This window comes from Microtus pennsylvanicus, chromosome 13, assembly GCF_037038515.1.
Source record: "Microtus pennsylvanicus isolate mMicPen1 chromosome 13, mMicPen1.hap1, whole genome shotgun sequence".
NCBI classification, from domain to species: Eukaryota; Metazoa; Chordata; class Mammalia; order Rodentia; family Cricetidae; genus Microtus; species Microtus pennsylvanicus.
Window position 1 is genome coordinate 48,169,453 of NC_134591.1, and position 24,031 is coordinate 48,193,483.

The 24,031-nt window shown below is 49.5% G+C and overlaps 1 long non-coding RNA gene across 1 annotated transcript; it reads right to left on the reverse strand.

The window, feature by feature from the left end:
- Nucleotides 1-11,146: 11,146 nt before the first annotated feature.
- LOC142834356 (uncharacterized) lies at nucleotides 11,147-20,053 on the reverse strand. Its single transcript, XR_012907569.1, has 5 exons — nucleotides 19,891-20,053; nucleotides 19,517-19,700; nucleotides 13,208-13,313; nucleotides 12,162-12,461; nucleotides 11,147-11,854 (listed from the first exon to the last, which is right to left on the reverse strand). It is a non-coding gene; the product is annotated as an uncharacterized LOC142834356 (long non-coding RNA).
- Nucleotides 20,054-24,031: the final 3,978 nt, after the last annotated feature.

A 24,031-nucleotide genomic window follows, 5' to 3' on the forward strand; every position in this document is an offset into this window, starting at 1 on the left:
GCCCCATAGTCTTGTATTGATCTCTCTATTCAACCTCAGCTCATTTTCACCGCTTACTCCCGACTAAGCAACTAAATCAAAAGCTGGTCTCAGTGCCAAGTTGATAAGCCACCCCGACTAGACAGCTGTGCAACATCCTTCACCGCAGATCCCCTCTACACATCTAGAGCTCTTCCTCTGCATCCAGTCAGTGGGTGCCACTGGAGTTATCTTGCAGTCTGAGGGGAAAGGAGAATTACCAGAGCCTTGGAGGGCAGGGAAGGGAGAGAGGCTGGTCAGTGGGCACAAGGACCACGGGACAGGAGAAAGAGCTAGCTGTTGGTGGCTACAGCATGGTGGGTTGCTATGGGGGACAACAGTTTCCTGGATATCAAAATAACTAGTCAAAAAGATCTTGGATGTTCCCAGCAAAGAAAATGGTGTATACCAGTTATCTTGAGTTGATCCTTACATATTCAATATATGTATTGAAATGTCATATTAATATGCAATTACTGGGTGTCAATTTAAACGTATTAATGACAATTTTCTTGCTATTACCATTGATGTAATAAAAAAAATCTTCACACACTCCAACATCTTTGAGTTAATTTCCTGATCTCAACTAATTGTTATCACAAACAAATAAATATTTCATTCCTACTACAGGCCAAACACATGATGTATAGTGTATTTAATATTCCAACCAGATAGACCAGTAAAAGTATTGTCTCAATATTTTACTGATGAACAATGTTTAGTGAGATGATGTTGGAATCAAATGGGCAGTAGGTGACCAGGATAGGAGCTCAGGTGTCTGTGCCCAGTAGTCTCTTCTTCAATTCATCTTTTAGGCTCATTTGGAAGGGAGGGATCAAGATAATTCTGAGAACGTAGACAAAGGCTAGACATTTTAGCCTTCTACTGGTGCATAGTGATTCACCACAGACTTATAGAAAATGTATTGTCTCATGGTTCCATGACCCCAAATCCAGGCAAAATCTACCCACAAGGCCAAAATCAAGATGACAGCTGCCTGAGGTCTTTTAGGAGACATGGGGAAAGTTTGTTTGTTTCCAAGATCATCAAGGTTATTGACAAAACCCATCTCCTCCTCCCCCTTCTAACGGAGGTCCCTGGTTCTTACCGATTGTCAGCTCCTCCAACCCACACAAATCCCTCCTCTCGTGGTCCCCTCCATTTCAAGCCAGCAAGGGTTCATCAAGCCTTCCTCTCCCTCAAGTGTCCCTGAGTTTTCCTCCAGCGGTCTCCGGCTTCTTCCTCTGCTGGCAGCTGGAGGCAGCCTGCTGCTTTTAGGGGCTCCTGGGATTGTGTTGGGATCACCCCGATGATCCGACTACTGCCCCAGTCTTACTTCAGGTGCAACAAATGACAGAACCATAAGGGAAGAAGCCTCCACACTCAGATCTCTGAGCATAGGCTCAGTGCGGGGTTTACAGCATCTGCCTCTCCCTTCCCCATCTGCCCTCACACAACACCCTGTGGAACACAAGACAGAGACGTCAGTTCCATTTGGAAGCAGAGTTGGCTCTTCCAAGAGAAGATGGCAGCCAGTCCAGGAGAAGGGCTGGGCTGCTCGTCACTCACATCGGCTCTCAGAGCTTGTTTCATTATATGTACAAGTTGTAACAGATGAGGCAAGATATCCTTCTGGTGTGTTATAGAAATCCTTCCCCTCTGCTGTGCAGGAAGCTGTGTGGTGGTGAAGGTGCTGGGAACCCCTTCTGGAAGGTGGCTCTGGGCTGGAAGGAACCTCCACAAAGCACCCTGGGGACACTGGGTGCCCAAATGAAAAGGGCATAAACAAACAGGGTGTATGGTGAGGGGGAAAAGGGAGAAATAAATGCTGGCTGGGGAATTCAGCCGTATCCCTGCAGAGAAGCTGAAGTTCACTTTGTGCCTTCTCGGGGGCTCCCAAATCAGTAGAAATGTACATGATGAAACAGGCCGTTCTGCTCAGCTTCCAGTGACCCAGAGCTGGTGAGAGGCCCTGGGTGGGCTGGGAACTGGATGCACACATTCGGTTAAAGTCAAATGGCTTGTTTGAACTCCAAGAGCTGGCCTGATGTGGTCTGTGAAGTTTGTTTGTGAGGGAGGTGAGTTAAGAGCGCACTGATTGGACCTGGGCATGGCTGGGCACGGCTGAGCTGGGCTGATCTGAGGCAGGCTGGATGGAACACACATGGATGAGTTGGAGTGGTTCAGAGGTGGGTTGGTTTGGGACAGTGTTAGGCTGAAGGGAGGACAGGCCAGGATGGAGATTCTTTAGCTTCTAATTTCAAAGACAGAAGTCACTCCGGGTAGTTCAAGCAGAAATAATGTAGTAACAGTATTGAATGGCTTGCAGAAATATTTGGAAAGCTGGAGAAACAGACTCTAGGCTGCATCTTTGGGAGCAGCTCCCGAAGCTGGGCTGCAGAAATGGACCACCAAGGCAGCCGCTCCTGGTGCAAGCATCAGGAAGCCATCTGCCAAGCCTGGAAGCCGCTGGCCCAACTCTGCCTCTAGAAACAGGCTCCTCGGCATGTCCACGCCAGCCAGATGCACATCTCACTGTGAAAGCCCCAACAGCTTTCACCTCCAGGATGGGACCTGTGGCAAGGAAATTCTTTGGATAGATACCACAAAATTGTGGAGATGGAGATACTCCTAATTGCAAAAGCTGGGTGGCAGGGACACAGAAGCATGCACGCACCCCTCCAAGCAAGTGTGCATTTACATCTACAAATATCTTTTGAATGGATACCTCCTTCCTGGGGCTCCACTCATTTAGATCACAGCTGAATTCAAGCCAGACATGAATATGTGATGTTTGGTGAAACCTACCTCACATTCATAACCCTAACGACAGCGCAGTGTGGGAAACCCAGCTTTGGGGCTTTTCAGTATGTGTGGAATCCAAAGCTCATCAGAAGGAGGAAAGTGTGAGGTTGGACTGAGCCAGGAAGGTTCCAGATATGCATGGTTGGCTGGCTGAGCTAGGTTGGGTGTGGCAGCAGTGGGTTAGAGATGTTCCATGTGAGAACCACCGTGAGGCTGACACTTGGACACTGGTGCCCAGCCCTTTGAGTCAAATAGAGGGTCTTGTTCAGCTAGCTGGGGAGGTAAGACCCAGAAGATAACCATACTGAAGACAGTAACCTTCCTCAACCTGCCTTTCTCCTCCCTAGTTCCAAGCCCATGAGATCTTCATTCAAGACAGACCCGTCCCTGGACGTGGACAGTTCCAATGTGTAGCTCAATCACCTCTGCCTTCCTTTTTTTTAAAATTTTTTAATTTATTTATTTATTAAAGATTTCTGTCTCTTCCCCCCCACCGCCTCCCATTTCCCTCCCCCTCCCCCAATTAGGTCCCCCCCTCATCAGCCCGAAGAGCAATCAGGGTTCCCTGCCCTGTGGGAAGTCCAAGGAACCCCCACCTCCATCCAGGTCTAGTAAGTTGAGCATCCAAACTGCCTAGGCTCCCACAAAGCCACTCTGCCTTCCTTAAAATGACATTTATGTTATCAAGAGTCTTAGGAAAGAAATTCCAAGCAGGAAAACTTCCAGGATGTATTGTCTCAGGGCAAAACAAACCCAGTCAGGATATCAGAGCCAGATGCCCCCCTCTTCCCACCTCTGTGGGAGGGATTGTGGATTTGATGGAATTCAGGGCCAGTTCCGGAGTCCCACAGGTGCCGTGCTCACTGAGCCAAGGAAAACGGGTGCTGGCAAGCGTGCATGTTTATCCACACCCAAAATACTGCATATACTGCCTGTAAGCTCAGGGCTTTCCAATCAGCAGGGGATCTTCAGCTGATGCATGTGTTTCAGAAGAGTGCTGTATTCTGAATGCCTACTCTAACTACAAAAACTCATTTGAATTGCATAGTAGCTGGGTCTGGATAATGTGAGTATAGGATAGTTTTTATTTACAACATTTTTAATAATAAAGTGGCTCGGGGTTTGTTTTTGTTTTTAGACAGCAGTGCCTGTATAACATGTTCAGAGAGGCAGGGTGCCTTGCTCAACAACACCCTGCAAATCTAGGATTAGCATGTTGTTGCTGCTGTTTACATAAACATATATGTATATGTCCTTGACTGAATCTAGTCCACAAAATATGTGTTTTCTCTCATCTTATTTGTGGTGGTAGCCTAACCATGTAGAACATGACACGGTGGGCACTTAATATACATTTATTCAAGTAAATTTACCATATTAATGAATGACATTCATGTCTCCGAGACCTATATCCTCAATGGTCACGCACAGGATGTACATAAGCACACGTGCTCACTAGCGTGCACACACACACACACACACACACACACACACACACACAAAGTCTCATCTCTGCTCCCTGGAGTAGCCTGGACCTGATTGTAGGTTCATGCTTTTACTAACTCACTGACTCAAGGTCTAGAGAAAAGGCCTCTGGACTCAAATCCGTGAGCATGCCTGCCACAGGCCAAGTGTGGTGAATAGACAATTGCCATCCCCCATCTGCCTTCATGTAGATATTCTTTGGGGGACAGAATAGAAAGGTCAATTCCAGCTAGAAACAAAGCCTGGTTTCCAAGAAAGGATGACAAGTCAAGAGGACTGCCCTTTCCTGAGATCAGTCCTCAGAACGTAGCCCTGAGATGGAAGAGTCATCATATCCATCTTGGTCTTAAGGAAACTAAGGCTCCTAAGGAAGTCACTGAATTGCCCAAGGTCGCACAGCTAGTCAACACAAAGCCTGAATCAGAAAGAATTCAGTTTAGATAATTCCAGGGTCCATGGGCATCAGAGACTCACAGTCCCTGGAGGCCACGGAATGTCATCTCTCCTCCATACCCGGTCTCTGTGAAGGACAGGGACACATCCTTTCTTCCCTCCATCCTGCCTCTGTTCTCAAGCAAGGGCAGCACACGGTGGGGGTAGGAGGACATTGCTAGCTGTGTCTGACCGATATTGACTGACGGAGTGACTATTGTAAATGCTATGGTGTTGTATAATCAGTAGGAAAATGTGACTGTGTCCCCAGAGATGCCAATGGCATTTTGGAGCAAATCCTATCCTTGGTTTTCTGGGCCTGCTCAGTTGAAATGCCTAAGTGACTGGGATGGGCTAGGGAGCTGTGGTCACAGGACCTAGGCAGGCCACTTGCTGTGCTAGCCTCTAGCTAGAGCCTGGGCATGGGCAGAGGTGTGGGGGGGGGGAGGGAAAGAGGGAGGGAAAAAAGAGAGAAGAGAGGAGAGAGATGAAAGAGAGGAGAGATAGACAGACAGACAGAGACAGATAGAAAGAGACACAGAGAGAAACAGGTGTAGGGACTGCTTCTGTATGGGAATAGGGTACCATAATGGCCAGAGCAGGCAAGAGCTCTCAGAGTGGGCTCTATCTTAACTATATTTTTTTTTAGGATTAACACTGCTGTGTCCTATGATAAAGCACTGACTTGGGGAGGAAAGGGTTGTGCATTTATTTAGTGTACACATCTGAATCACAGTTCATTGAGGGGAGACAAGGCAGGAACTCACCCAGAGGCAAGAACCCAGGGACAGGAGCTGATGGAGGCCATGGGGAAGTGCTGCTTGCTGCCCTGCTCACCAGGATTTGCTCAGCCTGCTTTCTTATAGCATCCACTACCAGCTCAGGGGTAGCACCACTCCAAAATGGGCCAGGCCCTCCCAGCTTGCAGAAGCCCAGTCTTACAGAGGCATTTTCTCAATTAAGGCTCCTTTCTCTCAGCTGACTCTAGCTCATGTCACGTTGACATAAAACCAGCCAGCATGCTCCTCAGCTTCCCATTCCTTCTTAGGTAAGGAGGAAAGAACTCCCGAGGAGGAGAAGCGGAAAGGGCTCTGGCACTTACCACAGGGCCTGGCCCATGACTACGCATGAAAACAAAATAACGTGTTAAGTGAATATGTGAATGAACACGTGAATAAGAGTGGACCAGTAGCAAGAAGACAAAGAATCCAGTCAGGAGGCCCAAACTGGAGCGATTTCTGTTACCAACAGACTGAGTGACCTTGGGCAAGTCACTTGACCTTGCTGAGCTTCAGTTAATAATAGCAATAATCCCTGCCTCTCAGGTCAGTGTGAGGATTAAAGGGAAGTGCTGGGTAGAACCACTCCGTGGTAGCAGGACACTGTGCAAACGTTAGCTCTAATTATTCTCGACAATTATGATGGCTCCACGGGAGGCATGTGTGTTAGTGAGGTTCACAGGGAAGCTGGGTGTGAGGGTGGGCCTGCAACCAGACTGTGTGCAAGTGTGCATTGTGTGTGTGTGTGTGTTTGGAGAATCAGGGCCATTAGAAAAACCATCATCCCTCTGTGTTGTTCTTTCTTTGGCTAAACTCAACGTGCCAGGCTGACATAGGAAACAGGCATTAGCGGCGAGTCTGGGGGGACGGGATTAGCGGCTGAACTTTCTATTCCTGGAGACCCTCTTTTCTCAGGAGGTCAAAGCAATTTCCATATATTATCCTGATGGCAGATTGGGAAGGTCAGGGAAATGGCAAACACATGCCACAGATTCTCAGATGGAGAAATCAAGGCAGGAAGGGCAGTCGCTGCTGAGACCACCCAGCTCTGCCTCTTTACCCTATGAAGAACTTGGCAACCATCTGGGCCTAGCCCCATCAGGTCAGGCCACGCTGTCTCCTGGTGGGTAACAACGCATTCCTTGGAGGGATTGTTAGAGACACCTACCTGGACCCTCGACCCTAGGCTGTGCGTATCAGGAGGACGGCCAAGGTAAGACCCCAAGTCCCTGACAAGTATGTTGCTACCCATTAAGGAACCTACTTTGCTTCCAATCTCTGCCTTACAAGCCCCCTGGGGAGGCTGTCGGGGGACCTGTCACCTCCTCCAATATGTCTGCCTAATGCAGATGGAGAAATCATCCTCTAAGTCACTGGAAAGGAAGATGGAGTTTGGAGGTCCTGCCCCAACCTGTCTCCACTGTATCTGCCGAAGCTGAGGGCAGGGATACAGAGAATCCTCTGAAACTGATCAGAACAGGAGTTGAGGAGCCTCAGAGGGGGTTTTGGAAGAGTGAGAGTAGTGATTCTCAAAGTGGGGTACCCTGGCCATCTGAAGTCACAGTGGTGATTCTCAAAGTGGGGTACCCTGGCCATCTGAAGTCACAGTGGCAGTCAAAGTGGGGTACCCTGGCCATCTGAAGTCACAGTGGTGATTCTCAAAGTGGGGTACCCTGACCATCTGAAGTCACAGTGGTGATTCTCAAAGTGGGGTACCCTGACCATCTGAAGTCACAGTGGCAGTCAAAGTGGGGTACCCTGGCCATCTGCAGTCACAGTGGCAGTCAAAGTGGGGTACCCTGGCCATCTGAAGTCACAGTGGTGATTCTCAAAGTGGGGTACCCTGGCCATCTGAAGTCACAGTGGTGATCTCAAAGTGGGGTACCCTGGCCATCTGAAGTCACAGTGGTGATTCTCAAAGTGGGGTACCCTGGCCATCTGAAGTCACAGTGGTGATTCTCAAAGTGGGGTACCCTGGCCATCTGAAGTCACAGTGGTGATTCTCAAAGTGGGGTACCCTGGCCATCTGAAGTCATAGTGGTGATTCTCAAAGTGGGGTACCCTGGCCATCTGCAGTCACAGTGGCAGCGTGTGGAGCATGAGAGAGATGCCTACTCTCCAGCCTGCCTTACCTCTGCTCTATCAGACTACGGCAAGGGCTCGGTAAGTATTGGCATGGCTTACAGGGGAATCTACTGCTCTGTATACGGGATCCACAAGGAACTCTCCAGTCTACACTGCTAAATAGCCACCTTTTCTTTAATTTTTTTATTTTTTAAAAATATGGTGTTTGTGTGGGTTCGTGGACATATGCATGTAAATGCCCACAGAGGCCAGAAGAGGACATGGGATCTTCACACCAGCCCCCCACCCCCGCTGTGATTAGCAACCCTTTAACAGTTCCTTATGCTGCACGGACCCCCAACCGTGAAACCATTTTGTTGCTACTTCAGAGCTGTAATGTTGCTACTGTTAGGAACTGTAATGTAAATATCTGATACGTGGATTTGCAGGATGTCCGGCCTCACAGGTTGAGAACCTCTGCTCTAGAGCTACAGTTACAGACTGTTGTGAGCTGTTTTAAACTCTGTTCCTCTACAAGAGCAACAAATGCTCTTCCCCACCAAGCCATCTCTCCAGCCCCAACCCCTCTGCGTCTCCTGCCATCTGACTTCCGGCTGTGTCGCAGCTAAAGGCCCTTGAAAGCCCTGCGCCCTCCATGCCTGTTGGGTCTTATCCCCCATGGAACAAGAACCTGCCACACCCTTTGCTAGTCATGGCCCACCAAAACATGACCCTCATTGCCAGAGTATCCTTGTTCTCTGTGTCTGTGAAAACCCAAGTGTGTGTGTGTGTGTGTGTGTGTGTGTGTGTGTGTGTGTGGCGTCCCTAGTGGCTACTGCCTTAGGGCCCACGTGTCCCCACCTTTAAGAACAAGGTCTCACAGGACTTACTCAAGTCCCTCCTTACCCAGTTCCCTAACTGAAGCTGCACTGAGAAACCAGAAGGGGGCGCCAGGTCTCATTATAGATGGTTGTGAGCCACCATGTGGTTGCTAGGAATTGAACTCAGGACCTCTGGAAGAGCAGTCAGTGCTCTTAACCAAACATCTTGCTTCCAGGAAGGTGCCAGGACTTCAGTAGGTTTCAGGAAGCCACGCCTCCCCCAACACTCCCCAGGGGTCCTCGCCCACTTTGACAGACTCAGAACTGAGGCCCAGAGAGGTTCTGGGGTTTGCCTGTGATCTCACCACCAGTACCTGACTGGGCTCTTCCCAACTTTGAGGTCTGAATTTTAGCTCCAGGGAACTGCGGCATTGAAAGGGGCAGCAAATCAGGCTGACCCAAGGCTCTGCTACTCACCAGTGGCTTGCCCAGCCTGGCCTCCGTTGTCCGTATATGCAGTGGGAATTCAGCCCTACACTATTGGTCTCCCTGGACACCTCTAAGACTCAAGATCAGGAGCGGATGTAAGGGAAACCAAGGAGTGTGCCCTGACCCAATGTACCCCATGCTCCTTGGTACACCATGTGCCCAGGTTTCTCATTCTTTCCTAATTTAAGCTGTCCTTCACACGCAGTGCAAACTGTGAGGCAGCCCTGTTTTGATGCCTCACCCAAGGCACAACCGGCCTTGAGCAAAATGCACCTCTCTCCACGAACGCAAGAGGGAGCCATGGCCCCGCAGCGAGCCGCCGGGGCCGACCTGCCGGCTGGCCATTACCCTCGAGTTCTGGGAGCAGTGCCCCTGAACGTAGTTTCCAGGCTACGCCAACCTCAGAGGCATGCCTGGAAACCTGGCGAATCCTGGAGGAGTGGCAGAGATAGGCAAAATCTGGGCTGGAAATACGAAGTCCAAACAACTCTCTGCTTCTCCCCGTTGTGAGATTTTCTGGTGAGATGTTTGACCTCTCTGACCTTCATGTGCAACTGAGGCAATGAAATCTCTCCCCTGACTCCGGGTCGGTCAAAACAGCTGCCAAAGGCTCCCCAGTCCACAAACGGAGATCTCAGCCCAGGCTTGCCATATAAACTGTAAAAAGTGAGGATTTAGCAGGAAGCCCTTTCTGACCCTACCCCCTTAAACTCTATCTGAAGCCCCTTGCCTATCCATTTTATGGGCATGCAAACTAAGGTTCGGAAAGTTGCTTTTTCAGAAGTCAAGTGGCTCATACACCTGCAGTTGGTCTGGTCTCAGGATTCCAACTGTGCCTTCCTGGTCCTGCGGCCTCAGCTTGGGTGGTGCTCAAGAGGCCACAGAAAGGCCGGAATGCGCAGTCAAACACCACTGGACCTGCTCCAGGAGCAAGCACGGGTATTCGGATCTAGGGTCTACCTCTAGTCTCTTGCCCCCGGACTACAAGCCGACAGCAACCCCAATATCCTGGGCCACCCTGCATATCTGTGATTCGGAGGGCACGGGCCCTCTGAGTCCTGTGGGGTCTCTGGCGCCCTCCACTAGTCCTTGCTGCTGCAGTTGGGCCGCTGTGGTGGGATGGCCAGGGTCAGGGTGGCCCCAGCCCGCGCCCTGGACTAAGGTTGTTTGCACACATGTAATTAGCACTAATTACCCAGGGTTTTCAAAGCTTGCCGACTCCAGGCGTGAGAGCCAGGCAGCCCGGAGCCGCTGCCCTGCGGGGTCAGCCCTCTCCACCCGGCTACAGCCAGCCTTGATCCCGATGCCCAGGACTTCACGTCGCCAGGCTGTGTGTGCCCCCACAGACTATGCGGCCTCCACGTGCTGGCCAGCGAGTGTCTTTGTGTGTCTGCTGCGGTGCATATGGAGAGACCACTGAGGCAGGTTTGGGAAGCCGAGCTGATGGGCAGAAGGAGAGGGTGAGGTCGACACGGTGCTTTGCTGCGAAAGACAGCGCCAGCACCCTGCTCCCACAGCCACCGTGGGTCATGCAGGACCCTGGGGTTGTAGCTGCAGCTGCACAGAGCTGGTCTGTCCCTCAGGAAGCGGCCACCAGTGCTTCTCTTCTACAGGTGGCATAGCCCCAGAGCCCAGAGTTTAAGCAAAGGTGCCACTCAACAGCCAAGGCGGAGGTTTCAGGCTCTGCTCAAATTCATAGGATCCGTCTGCGTGGCAGGGTGGGGGGAAGAGCTCAAGGAGGGAGGGCTTTGGCCTCACTGCAGCCTGGGCCTTTGCTCTCAAATCTCGAATCCCTAAATAATCCGAGATTTGGCACTTCCCTCCAGTCCTATGGGACCCAGGCATGTTCAGCCCCTAGGACTGCGACTTCTAAATGAACCCGAGAAAAGACACAGCAATCTCAAAGACCTTAGTCGAGGTGGGGGTGTTGCTGCAGTCCCCCCCCCCCCCCCGCTGCTGCTGGGGCATTTCTGGGTTCCACTGTTTTTCTGTCTTAGCTGCTGGGTATCCCTCTCCCTCTGTTGCTGTTTCACTCTGACCCTGGTGACCTGTTTTCAATTGTCTCACTGAGCCTTTGTCTATAGCTGCCCCTCTCTCATCAGATCTCTGCCATGCAGCAAACACCAGCCACCACCAACCACCCCAACACACACACACACACACACACACACACACACACACCACCGCCCTGCTAGGAACACACACACAGGCAGAACCTGCCTTTTCAATAAAAAAAAAAAGACAACTGGGAAACAGAGTGAATTAAAAAGCATTAACTTAAAAACAATCCATGTGTCTGCAAATGCATTCCAAATGGCAGCCCTTGGGGGGGCTGGAAGGGCAGCATGTTAGACACACTTCTGGAGTACCAGATACGCAGGGGTGAAGGGGACCCAGAGTCTCACAGTATACCCCACACCCGAACCACCTGGGTAGCAGGGGTCTCAAGAGAGCTTCTCTGTGCTCATCATCCTAAACCCTCAACAGGTTGCTTGGACCCTCCTGGAGTTACATTTTAGCATCTGCTAATCTTTCTTTCCACTGACCTCAGCTCTCTCCAGAGGCATCAGCCCTCCCAGGACCCAGATCCAACACACGCACACACACACACATACACACACACACACACACACACACACACACACACACACACACATGTGAGGCCTGGCTTGGCCTGCCTTGCCCTGCTCCACCTCCCCATGCTGCCCTCCTGCCCCCTAGACCACCCAGCATCCCTAGCTCAGAAGGAAAAGGTAGTTAGAGCCAAAGCTTGTCTTGGCCTAGAGAGCCTCTCCCAGGGAGCAGCGGTCAGAAAGGGGCTGCGGGTCCCCCACCTGCAGCTCTTGTCAAGCCTGTTCAAGCTGTTTGGAAGGCTGCTTCTCAAAGGTGGCAACTCTACTGTCCTTCCAAGTCTCTTGGGGAGAGAGGACTTCTCCAAAGTCCAACCCAACAACCTTCTCTCTGTGGGTAGGAGAGGGAATTGGAATACATCAATTAGGTACGAGTGTGTGTGTGTGTGTGTGTGTGTGTGTGTGTGGCTTGATTTGTGGCTCAGGGGATGAACCCAGGTCCCCCTTCTTGTTAGGAAGCAGTCTGCCCCTCACTAATGCCAGCCCTCATCACCCAGGTCTTAATCAGCGAGAATAGAACTGGACGGGGGTGGGAGGGTGTCCCTGATTTCTACTCTCTCCCTCAGTGTCTTCTCAATTGGAAAGGAAAATCCAAATCTATAAACCATTCGGACAGGAAGGAATTCTGGATTCCTCACCTTGTTCAGCTGTTGCCGACGACTTCCAACTCCGACCCTGACCATGACACTATCTGTGGCTCAGTGCTTTCTGTAGGCTCTGCATACAGTGCCACAGGAACGGCAGGTTCCTGGATGGCTCTCAGCCGCAGCTCGCACTACCTTGAGCTTCAGTTTCTCCGTCTAGAGCAGGAAGCGATGGGACCTTCTCAGCTCAGGCAGAAACAGGCAGCTGAAGTAAAATCTGCTGGACAAGTGTCTGCTGGTACTGCTCCTATTGCTGAAAACCAGTAAGGAACGCAGCAACGATGGCGTTTGCTCCTGAAACAACACAACAAAAAATCATCACTTAAAGAATCACAGCCGTCCTCGCCAAATTACTGCGTTCACCCTCTAAGTAATAAAAGATGAGTCACTTTATTTTCAATGACAAAAGTGTTCTGTGTTCACTATGCAGGGGAGCCCTTTCAGAATTCGCCGGCTCCCACTCCCACGCCAGGCCCCAGAGGAGCCCGGTAAGGTCTGTACACAAAGCCCGCACTGCTTGTGCCGTGAGAATTCTGATTCCTATACAGCGTGTGCACGTGTGTCAGCATCTGATGACACCCTGGTGTATCATTCTCCGTGCTCTCGCGCTGATGCTGATGGGAGTTCTGACTGAGAATCACTAATGCGGGCTTTGGAGAATTTTTGTTTCAATAGACATATTTATTCAAGCAGCTTCTGCCCCAGTGTGTGTGTGAGTTCCTGGGAGCTTGTAGAGATGTGTGTACTGCATGCATAAGTGTAAGACTATGAAGGTGTGCTTGCGCAGGCAGCCATGTGCTTCTTTGGGTGTGTAATACAACTGCAAGTATGTTTCAGTGTATTTATTTGTGGGTGTGCTGTGTGGAGCATGGAAGACACCTCCCCTCCCCTCATGTGTGTGTGTGTGCATGTGTATGTGTTCGCTATATTTCCAGGAACATTTCTGTGACTATGCCTTTGTGTCATGTTCATATGTAGAAGGAGTGATGTAGAAGTGCCTGTATGTAGACATTTCGCATGGGTTGTAATGCTAGACCCACCATTTTCTGCAAGGATTTCTGTGGTGGGAGCCAAGTTCAAGTCACTGAGCCCTGGAGTGGTAGCTAAGACCTCTAGGGCTCCATTGTCCATGGATCTCTTCTCTTCCTGGAGGAGAAAAATGGCAGATTTTGATCTTAAACCCAGACCTCTTTGCTGAACATTCTAATCCTGAGACTATGAGAGAGAGAGAGAGAGAGAGAGAGAGAGAGAGAGAGAGAGAGAGAGAGAGAGAACCAGCAGCTGTCTGTTAATTAGCTCCTCTGGAATAGGTGTTGCATGTTTGATTGTTTCTGAGAGACCCTTGATCATCTGAATGTCTCTCCTTTCCCTGTGGCCCTCTCCCAGGGGTCTGGGCCTCTGCCTGTTCAGAACGGTAATGTGGTATTCACAGGCCTGAGCACTAACACATGAACTTTTCAAACAGACCAATTGCTAAGCAAATGTCACTTAACCTAGAGCTTGGAAGGAATCAGTGAGACAAAGGACCCATTGGAATAGATGAGGATGGGGCCAGGCCAGATGGAGATGAGCTAATAAGGTTCCCATAGCACCAAAGACAGGCTGCAGGTCCCCATCCCAGGAAAACTGCCCCCAAAGCCAGCAACCCTTCCACAGCCGAGAGAAAATCCTTGGATGCCCGCAGCTAAGAGCCTACTGTGGTCCAAGTCATTCTCTTCTCATGTTTGTATGTAATCTGTATGCAAGGGAACTCTGTTCCTATGACTGACTTTGAACCTGTGACTTTAACCTTTGCTACAATCTCATGTATACATAGACTTGCAAGCAGAAACATATGTAAATGTCTATTAACCTCCATGCATCACCGATCTGTTTTAAAGCATGTAATACATCAGTGCACACTAATCAACACCAACACAACATGCAGGTTCATAAACGCTGCATAGCTGTTACATGCAGATGCTGTTATGAACTGAATGTCTTCCCTAGACACACCCATGTGATAGTATTAAGGGGACTGGCATCAGAAAGTAATTAGATGAACTCTTGATCCTCTGCGATGGGATTACTGGCCTCATAAAGAGAGGAAAGGGCCAGAAAGACAGCTTAGCAGATAAAGGCACTTACCATCATCCCTGAACCTGAGTTCAATCTCCTGAATCCACATGACAGAGGGAGAGAACCAACTCCCAAAAGTTGTTCTCTGAACTCTACATATGTATTGTGACATATGTGCTCTCCTCAAAGAAGATAATAAATGTACTAAACATTTTAAGAAAGGAGAGTAAGAAAGAACAGCACCCAAACTCTCTCTGCCGTGTACAGAGACAGTAAGAAAGCCAGGCAGAGTCCCTCCTGAGAAATCAAATCTAGAGGCGTGCTGTGAGATGGTCCAGCCCCCAGCACTATGTAAAACAAGTAACTATAAATGTTATAACATCCTGGGAAGACTAGCAGGTATAATCTATGAATTTGTACATGTTTGCTCTCATGTAAATAAAAATCCCTGATATTGTTCTAGAGAAATCCCGCGAGATTAGTTGGGACACTTTTCACTATGGCCACCACATAGCCAATGCTTTGGTTCCCACATCTACCAACTGCACTCTCAAGATCACCACACAAGAGGGCACTTAATAGCTCTGTTTTATCAAAAAGGACAATAAGACCCGAGTACACACTCAGGGTTTGCTAGAACAATTGCTGTGCGGTACAACTCGATACCCTGGGATCTGAATTTGGGTTTTCAGACCTCAACATATAGGAATACATGATCTAGCATTTAGAGCTGAGCGAGAGAAACTTCACCAGAGTTTAGAGCGAACAGTTCTGACAGAGCCCACAAGGCCCAAACTGCCATTGCCCAGGGCCACCTGCCTTGTTCAGTTCAGCACCTTCTAACTGTGTCCCTGAAGTGGGAACAGCTGACTGCTGGACTGGGCAGGGTTTCCCCAAAGTGCAGATTCATGGGCCACCCTGAAACAGCTCAAGAGCTGCCTTTAGAGTTTAATTTAAAATAATGGCCACCAGAGGAGGAGGAATATAAACTGAGTTTAATATTCTGTCCAGTTTAAGTGACAGACTTAGCTCACTGCCACAGTTTGCAGAGAGTGCAGCTATACTGTTCTCAGCACTAAGTGACTTCCGTGGGGCTGCCGCTGAGCGTGTTCAGCTCATCCTGAGATCACAGGGTATTGCATTTGCTTCAGCCTCTGGCTGCAACCTCAGTCTCACCTGTGGTCTAACAGGTGCCTGGGTGTTCTGGTTCCTCAAGTTCTGCCTACCCTTAATGCCCACATCCAGTACCCTAGAAGCCCGCACCTTACCCCCACCCAGAGGGGACATTCGGAAATATCCATCAGCCCTGCGCCTGGAGCAAGCGCACAGACATGTCACCCTGTGTCAGTCCTGGACTACAGCGTGGCCAGCTCCTGCTGAAGACAGATGAAGGCCCTCACAACAAGCAAACATAAATATTTTCTTTCCCAGACTGATTCAGATGGAATTGTCACTGTTAATAAAGTGGCTGTTGACTATTTAGGAGTGTCTGAATGTGGCCTTTTCTGGCAGGGAGCATGTCATCTGTCTGTGTCTGTACCCTGTCAGGTGACAAGACATCTCTGGCCTCTTCCCCTTTGGAATGTGCCTCAGTTGGCAGAAAGTAGGCAAGGGAACATTTGAAAAAATACCAGCTTCGCCTCTGTGGAGGGCAGGGAGGAGTGGTCTGAGGTTGTTGTCTTTGGCAAACTGGCCCCTCGGGGGTATGGCCAACAGTGCCAACAAGGCTACTTATTTAAGCTCCACATCAAGCAGGGACATTTTGTGTCTGAGGACAGGAGGGAAAGAGCTGAAACAGGCTCATCTCCCTATTTGGAAGGTGCCCAAATCAGAAAACAATGGGACCCACTGTGAAGCAAGCCACGCTTCATGACACGTGCCCTGGAAATGGAGCCTCAGGACCAGGGAAGGGGTTGAAATAACATTTCAGGTTGGGGTCCTCCCTGCCGCCACCTGCAAATAGGTGTTAGGATGAAAAACAGGGCACCTCTCCTGGCCACGCGTCACCAACCAGGGTTGTTTGAAATGAAAACAAAAAATCCTTCCTTAGAAGAACATGTGTTTCCAAGACAGTGTAAATTCTCTTCTTGAGTCCCAAGCCCAGAAGAGGCCTTGTGAAGGCCTTATTCACAGCTGCAGCTTTGGAGGCTGCTCTGGGGACCAGCAAGCTGCTGCTATGGGGTCAAATGCCACCAGTCTCCAGGCTTCAGAGATGGTTCATCCAGAAGCCAGGCGAGTGCTAAGTATCTACATGACCAAGGCTACAGAGAGGTTCCCTGGGTCAGCTTTCAAATCTTGCAGGATCAGGTAGCCTTGGAGAAGGTTATCAAACTCCTGTGATTCTGTTTCTTCAGAAGACTGGGGAACAATAATTCAGATTCCTGGGGACAGTTACGAGAAAGTCTGAAAGCAAGGGGCCACCACAGCACAGGACTCCTGGTAGCCGGGCAAAGACTTGCATTGTATTGTAGGATCTCTTGGACATTTCGCACTACCCGCGGGATGGGCAGAGCTCTTCAATTATCTGGTCCGTACCCTCTGGGGTTTGGTTTCAACCCTGCCTCTTGTCCAGTGTTCTAATATTCTCTTGCTGAAACCAGGGCACCTACAAGCATGCCCACTCAGAGTCCCTGAATTTATGCCACACTGTAGACGTACCCAAATGCTTGTCCTTGCTATACCATACACTCACCCCCACTGCACCTCCTAACCGGATGCCCTTCTTTAGGGAAAATGCAACTACACTTACAGAACATATACCACATGTTGGAGGCTTCACATTACAGTGATCTCGAGTTGGAACTCAGAAAGTGTCAAAGTTTGAAGCATTTTAGATGTTCACGTTAGAGTTGTTCATTAGAGCTATAAATAATCTAAAAGCCAAAAACCTCCAAAGTCTAAAGATCGTGCAATTCTAGGCATACATCATACAGGAGGAAACACAAGACCAAGAGGAAGGAAAGGGGGACAGTAAAGTGGGCAATGGGAGGGAAATGATATGGTTATATTTACCATAGAACAAAGATCACCATAGACCAAATAGAAGACCGGGATCAGGCAAGATGATGAAGGCAGGAGTGTTGAGCAAGAAGATGGAGGTCAGGGAGAGAGATGGGGGTTCAGAACAGAGGCTGAAGTCTAAGGAGGGGCTACTGGGGTGTCCACACAGGAAAAGAAAGGGACCATTTCTCTTACATGGGAAAGAAAGACCGGGTTTGACACATGTGCCTCACTTGGTTCCTAACACATGTTTAGTGGTACCTGCTGGATAGCAGACTCTGTTCCAGACGCTGGGACACAGTTGTGAACATAACAACAAAAGCCCCATCTTCCTGGGATTTGTGTGCAAGTAGGAAAAAAATTTAATAAACAATAAACATGTATAAAAATTCAAAAGCCAAGCCTGTTAGCGCAAACCTAAAATGCCAACTATTTGTGAAACTGAGGTAGGAGGATCCAAAGTTCAATGCCTGCCTTGGCTACAGGTTGAGGTCAAAGCCAGTCTGGGCAACTTAATGAGGATACATCTAGAAATAAAAAGCAAGAAGAAGGTTGAGGCTTTATCTCAACAGCAGAGGGCTTGCCTGATGTGTGCGAGGCCCTAGGTTTAATTGCTAGCGCTGTTCCACTGAAATAAAAAGAATTCCAAGATGGTAGAGCAGATATAAAAGGTGAGTGTTAAAATTATGGCTAGGATTGTAACGTAAGGCCTCATCAACTGAGTAACTTTTTATGTAAGAAAGTGAGCTCACAGGTATCTGGTAGATCAACCCAGGCAAAGAACTGGCCCCCAAAGACCCTTCTTGAGCCACCGCTTGCTGTGGAGAGTGCGCTGCTGGGTGGAGAATCTAAAGCTATTAGCGTCCCCTCACACACAGAGCAAACCCCACGCCTGCAAACCATCACAGACACTAATTCCTAAAGCTAAATTCTAGGCTATAGCAGTGGTGCTAACCTCTAAATTCCACAGTCTCTAACCCCCTGATACAGGAGAAGGGCTGACTTTGGACAACCCTGCCTTCTAGGCTTCTATCAATAAATAACACATCACATCAGATATGGATTTTTCCTTCATAATTAACCATTATTCATTTCTTCCTTTATTTACCCAACACCCTCTTATGTATTAATTCATTTATTCGTTGTCTTCCTTGTTTTGTTTGCTTATTCCTTTCTGCCCTCATTACTCATTTATGAACTGATTCCCTAATTTTCCTACCTTGTGACTTTTATTTTATAAGTAAATGGGAGTGCTTGGTTTTCCATACAAGGCTTGCATCTTAGTTCAGAGATGCAAGCATGGGACAGACATATATATTACAGTGGTCATATCAGCATCCATTCATCCTAAGGCTAGCCTGTGTGTAGATCATGCTCCTAACATAGATTCTCTCAACTGTTTATTCATGCAAACTCAGTCATTTTTATGGCATTTGCCAAATCTCTACCAGTCCAAAAACATGGGCCTGACATGTTTCAGGAGACAAGGGGATGGGGAAAGAGATAATTAAGATAAGTTATGCCAGTCCTTGTCATCTGTCCATCCATCCATCCATCCTTCCTCTCATCCAGTCACTCTCATAGACTTCCATTGGCGTTGCTCAATACCAATTCCTGAACTGGGTTGCTTTACCCAAAATGACTTGGGGAAGGCTATGTTCAACTGCAGCTGGGCATCAGAGGCTGAATACAGTTTCAGTCCTTGTGAAGAAGAAAATGCAGTCCAGACAGCTGATGGTATAGATGGGTTGGGATATGGGGTCCACAAACACCACATCCAACCGAGAAAGAAAATCGCCCAGCACAGTAGCTAATGGCGCTGCTTTGAGAACGCTCAAGGCAAACTTCAGTGAGATTGACTACCAAGCCAAAGGATTTTCTGTGCCCCAAGGAAGACCTGGTATGGCCTCTCATTTCCCATTGTAAGGAGGCTATGGAGTAACCAGGCACCAAAGTGTCAGGCTGGTTGTTCCTGAAGCAGTATAATTTCCTGTCCCTGTCTCCTCCACCCAGAAAAAAATGCTCCAAAAGGTGGGTAAGATTCCCCCACTGGCCCTACACCCCTCACAGTTGTGACAAAGCTCCGTGACAGCTTTTATGCCAAATGATTCACAACTATGTAGAAGAAATTTTCCTCCCCCAAGTAAAGGCTCTGGTAGAATTGGAAGGGAAGTGTTTAAAGATAGGAACCTAGCTGTGCTAGTGCCCAGCAGAGCATGCAGAGATCGGGGACCCTGGGGAACTGGAGAGAGGCAGAAGCCAAGTGTCGGTCCCCGGGTGCCTGGACGCACCTGCCATGTCATGAAGCTGGCTAATCTCGAATGCCGCCGTTCTATTCACAAGCTGAAGAGAGCAAGACAGGGGCTTGAGGATGACTCTGAGTGTCCAAGCTGAGATCCTGAGCCTTCTCTTAGCCCTTATGAGGTGGTAGAACTTGCACCTAAGTCTCAGGTCTCCAGAGGACAGCGGAGCCTTCTGGCTAGGCAGAAAGCACAACAAACATCAAACAAGAACAAAAATAATAGGTGCCAGTCAACACTTGCTTGCTCATATGTAAACACATCTGACTAATAACATACTTTCACGATCAGAGTCTCATTTATTCTTCAAAAACCTGAGGAAACAGACTAACATGTGTGAGGGATAGAGTGTAAACTCCGCTTACATTCAAGCCTGTAGAAGTCCTTAGGGGTCCATTGCATCAGACTCCCAAATGAAAGGGTGCAGCTTTTTTTTTTTTTCCGGGAAGATGGTGTTTTGTATACAAATAGCAGTGAGTGGTCTCATAGGTGGAATGTGCTACCGGAAGCTCTAGTCTCTTCCATATCCACTTGGACCTGTAGAGAGGGTAAGGCTGGACTAAGCCAAGGCTGAACCTCCTGACTGTAGACCAGGCCATTTCCACTTTATCAACCCTAACGCTGACCTTGAGCAAGGCACTCCCCATGATTGCAGCCTCCCCATGGGTGGTGGGAACATATAGGGCAGGTGGCTTTGAAGGCCACTTTTGCTGGAACAGATTTGAGGACAGAGTATGAAGGTAAGTGATCAGGAAGTCACAGGACTCCAGGGGTGGAGTAGTCTACCTAGGGACAGGGGCAGAGGGCACGGAAGCAGCCCTTCACCGACTTCACAGGCAAGGCCCACTGCCCTCCACTTCCTCCTCCAGCTGGAGGGTCTCCTCCACTTCCAGGTCTTGTTGACTTTTGAATTTACAAGGTGTGTGGGTCGCTAAGACCTGGGATGATTGCACCCTGGGGCCAGACCCGCCTTGGGAAAGCATCCTTTTACCCAGCCCCACAGAAGGAGGTGGAAACACAGTCTGGGGTCTCCTAATGCTGCTTAAAAGTGACAGAGGAGAATATCAAAAAGAAGACAGGCGAGAGAAAAGAAAGACCGGCTCCATTCTGGGAAGGACAGGGAGAAGCCGTGAATGGTGCCACGATTCCATCCTGAAACCCTGAGTTCCTGACTATGGACTGGTTCTGCTGGGGGGTGAAAGCTCGGGCGGGTGAGGAGCTTTATGGTGTTTACTTGGTTTATTGGCTCTGGGGAAGAGGATGTGAGGCCCCATGTAGTTTTCTGAAGATAGGACCCTGCAAGAAAAGGCAAGATTTATGACTTCCGGAAAAAATCCTCAAGGTTACCAGGCTGGGCATGGTCAACTCTCCTTAGCTGTGTGGGCTTAAGGGAGGGGACCTAGAGGAAAGGAAATCTCAGAGTCCATTCCCCCAAGCTCTCTTTCAATTTTTTTTCCAGGGACAGCTCCACCGGTGAATAGTACTCTGATTCCTCTACCACGTTGACAAAGCCAGACTGAGGTCAGAAGAGCCCCTGCTCTGAAGGATCCACATCAAACCCAATTCTGGCTCCCACACTGGGGCCCTTTCTCTCTGGGAAGCTCTCACTAGAGTGCCCTGTGAGGCCTGGTGGGGAAATACCTGAGTCACCCTGGCTAGGGTGGCAGGCTGTAGTCACCCGTGTGCCACCCCAGGCGGGCCTGGAACAATAACTACCCATCCTGCCCAGCGAGGTGACCAGGCAACCTCTAGCACATGACCACAACAAGGGTGCTTGACCTCTCGGAAAAATGCCCACCCCACCACGCCTGCGGACACCGGCCCTGGCCAAGTGCTTCTAGAAACAAATGTTTCGCTGACAACCCTACTTCACAGGCACAAGAGGCTGGTTCCTGACACGGCCTCCCAGTCTTCAGTGGCCCCTGTTAGCAGGATAGATTGTGTTTCTGGGCTTAATTAAGGGACAGACCATAAATATTCATGTAGCCAAATGAGCCTGGCTCACAAGTGCAGCTGCTTCCCGCTTGGGGAAAATTAACATTGTTTTCCAGCAGAGAGTAATGAGGCTGCGCACTACAGAGGAAGCTTTTCAACAGCCTCTTTAGGACAGAAAGGGAAGGCCACACTCAGAGGCCCTGCACCCTGGGGAATTGTCCTGGCCTAGGCAGAGCCCTCTGCTTCCCCAGTCTGGCTCAGCGAGGCTCCTGAAGGGGGGCATTCACCAGGGTGCTTGGCAGAGCAGGACTCTCCTAGCTGTCAAGAGAACTCGGTTTGGCAAAACGTTGCTGAAGGTCTAAATCCACCTGCCACCTCTCGCGATGGGAAGCTTTCCTGGGACCTGGTCAGGCTTGTTTGTTTCAGTATTGGCTAAAGAGTTGAGCCACTGTGTGCTGGACCTTTTTAACGTGCAAATCCTGAAATGTTAGCCACTGGGCCTTGTGTAGAGAATCTGCTGTCTACTAGAACCATCTAAATCCGCCTCAAGCCGGACACTTGTTATTCTTACTAAAAGTCTCACATTTGGGCTGGCAAGGTGACTCCGTAGGTAAAGTCCCTTTACCACACAGGCCCACTGACTTGGGTTCCGTCCTCAGAGCCCGGGGTTAAGAAGAGAACCAGCTTTCCAAAGGTGTCCTCTGACTTCCACATGCAAGCCACGGCATGCGCCTGCCCATGCATGCAAGCACACACGCATCAACATCCTAGTCAGAAATAACATCAGGAATATATGGATAGAAGTCCCATCATTTCGATCTCTCTGGGGTCCTAGACATGGAGAGTTGTTTGACCTTGTGGATGTATGATCTTGTGTGCAGATCCTGAAACCCGAGTGCTGCCCCATGCTCCCTTCCTTAGCTGTAATCATCAAGTTACTCCCCTTCCTCCCTGCTAACCAGAAAGTGTATGTTAAGTAAATGGGATCATTTTCCATTATCTCAGAGTCCTCAAGGTGCAGGATCCTAATTGCGATAAAAACCAACTCATCAGATCTTAGAATCTTAGTTTCAACATGAGGACCCTTCTCCTCATTTCTGATACTGGGCTAAATGTTTTCCATATATTTTCTCACTGAAACCCCAAAGTAAGTTGGAGTGGGGGTTACTGGCAATATTTATGAAGTATATATTACAACGACATGCAATTTATATGTGATATGATTATAAATTATGATATTAAAAAAGTGGTACTTTGAACTATTAGGAGCCTCACCTGCAGCTTGGTGATTGGGAATGGACTGCAAAGTCAGAACCCAAGCTTGTCACTCAAAACCTGCCTCTCAGGTAGCCCCACTTCCCACCAGGTCCTCAGCCTCTGAATTCCTGCTGTGACAGGGGGTCCACCATCTCCTCTCCCACCCCTGGGTATTCACACCAGCATCTGTCCTTGTAGTCACCAGTTCACTCCTAGTTTGAGCTGGCTCTTCCCATCTCTGTAAAGCCCAGCAGAACACCGACCTTCTCAGGGTCATCGGCCAACTCCTTGGGAGTCAGCAGCAGGCTGAGCCCCGAGCATTTGCAGCAAACTAGATCTGGGCAGAAATCTCCTGTTTCTGTCAAGACACTCTTCCAGGAACCCCTCCCCATGGCCAAAGCTCCCAGGGTTTCTGCCTGAACAACCTGTCCTTGAGGCAGGCCAGTAATAACCCCAGGACTCTCTAAGGTGTCCATCCTTTCTGCTGGCGGTCAGCATGCCTTGGGATCTGCTTTCTCTTCCTGCAGTTCTGCGGCATAATGCAGCTCCGCAAAACCTTGCACTGTAATTGTCCTCATGGCCAATGCCTCTTGTAAGATGATGGACCGGGGACCCATAAGGAGGAGGCATAGACTGTCAATGAGAGGAAGAGATGCCTAAAGAGAAGCCCCGTGTGCCTGGAACCTGAGAGCCCTTCAGCCCCTTTCCCCTCACATGGGTTCGAGCAGGCATCTGGAGCTGCTGCAGACACTCTGACTATCTGGAGGCCCCCAAGACAAGGAGAAAGCTGTAGAAACAAATCCCATGTGCCAAACAGTGTCACATGCACCCTGGACAGGTATTTTGATCCCTGTGCAGGTTGGATGTCCTGGGGACCAGGCTGGACCAAGGACTGTGTGGGGAAGGCCCCTAGCCTAGCTCCTGCAGCCCTAAGAGGCCAGCTCATATCCTTTCAGAGAGTGGAAAAGGAAACACTGGGCCCTTTTACAGGGTTTCTTGTGTGTGACGAGCAGCCTCTGAGGATGGCCAAGCTGCCACGGATGGAAGAAACCGTTTATTTTTCCTGTGAGCCGCTCTGGAGCCTTTCAAAGGTGTGAAGTTCCAGGGCCTGCAAATGCTGACTCCACTGGCTGCAGAGAGCCAGCCCTCCTTGGGCCTCAGCCCCCCACACTCCCCTCCCAAAGCTCCAGCCTCTTCATGTGCTATGGGAACTCCCCCAGGCCCATCTGGCCTCTCCTGTGCTGAAAGGCCGCAGAGTGACAGGCCAGAAACCTGATTCAGTGTTTATTCAGTAAACACTGAGTGGGCCCTCCT